The sequence below is a fragment of the Chinchilla lanigera genome, unplaced genomic scaffold (assembly GCF_000276665.1).
Source record: "Chinchilla lanigera isolate Chin_1 unplaced genomic scaffold, ChiLan1.0 scaffold00067, whole genome shotgun sequence".
In the NCBI taxonomy this organism is placed as follows: Eukaryota; Metazoa; Chordata; class Mammalia; order Rodentia; family Chinchillidae; genus Chinchilla; species Chinchilla lanigera.
The window spans coordinates 10,608,126-10,609,821 of record NW_004955468.1 but is presented as its reverse complement, the minus strand read 5'-3'; positions in this window follow the sequence as shown (position 1 = coordinate 10,609,821).

The following is a 1,696-nucleotide window of genomic DNA, read 5'->3' as shown; positions in this document are numbered from 1 at the left end:
TGGACAAAATGGAAAGTAGGAAAAGAAGGAAGTCTTCCCTTTGCTTCTTTGAAGAACTCTGGCTTTTACCATAGTCTTTGGATGTTATCTCCATTTCTATCCAGCCTGTAAGCAAACTGTTTAGTCTTTTAACTCAGACTTTTACTTTTTGACACAGACTCACATTGGACTCTGCAGTGAGCTCCTGGACTTTGACTTTCCACTGGACCCTCCATTTTCAGCTCTGCAGAGTGCAGACAGCCATTCTTTCTGATTCTGCAGATATCCATAAAAAGCTTACTTTGTAATATACATATATATTTTTTTTTCTTCCTCTAGTGAACCCTATCTGATACAGACAGACAAAGTAGAGGAGAAACTTGAAGATATAATTAAGTAGGATACCTAAAGATGCAATATCCCTGCATAAGAAAAGGCATGCATATTTCCAACAGGAGGAGAGAAATTTACCTTTAATAGAGGGTGATTCTCCCTTAGTGAAAGCAGAGTAGAAAAAGTAAACATGTGTAAAGCTACAAATTAGTCCATCTTTGTTTTACTGCTTGAGTATTAAACTTAGTTGATTCATTCCTCAAATGTTTATTGGTCTGTCTTTCAAAAATCAAATTTTAAAAATTTAGTCATTCAGTGTTGTCATTTTTGTTCACACTTTATTTTAAAACCATATATATATATATATATACTCATATATATATATATTCATGACCTATTCAGTTTGTTTTTTATTTCAAATTTGTTCTCAGGTTTAGTTTTCTTTCCATATTTGTTGCACCATTCCATTTGATATCTAACATTTCATGCCTATCTTCTATCATTTTATAAGAGAAGAGAAAAATATCATATGCTATGTATTCTTTTTTTCCTCTAGCTTTGTTCATTTGGAGGTAAATATTGGGACCAATTTCAGTTTTAATAAAAGAAGTAAAGAAAATGAAAGTACCCATCGCTTGCATTCTCTGCCCATTATATGGGAGACTTTTCCAACGCCAGATTCATCAAGGGCTAGATTGTATGTGCTCATAAATATGTCTTCCTCAGAGCAGAGAAAGTCATTCTCAAGCCCTTTTTTGTCCTCAGGCTTGAGAATATCTGTTCTGTGAGCACGGAAGACTGTGAAACCTTGTGGGAGACACTCATCCCTGCCACTGTTCATGCAATGCTCCTCTAGCCCCAGGATCCATCTGAAGAAGGCCCACTGAGCTCTGTTGGACTGAATCTTCAGTGATGTACTTCACAGACATTCTGTGTTCTGCAGCTGTTTCTGTAAATAGAAAAGTCTTTGGCCTCTGAAACATGTATTATAAACTTGATTCCTTTTGTTCATTTCCTTCCCCTGTTTCAGTTCATATGATACTTTGTCATAGAAATCATATTTTTGTCGTCCTTTGGGTGCAAAGGCAAAATGAGTATCTTTTTTCATTTGATTTACATTATGATTTAAAAACCTAACTTCTCATGGGGTAGAGACCACATGAAAGGGGGGTGTGAAACCACATGCATGAATTATGTAAAATGATATCAGAGGGAGATAACCAAACAAATCAATGAAGTATTTAGCAAGCTTATAGAAGGTTTAAATAATAAGGTATTGGGCCAAGGAAACAGAAAAATCAGTGATTCTACAGAAGACACTAACAAAAATCTAGAAGAGCTAAAGAGATGATGCAAAAAATGGAAATCTAGCATAGAAAACAGT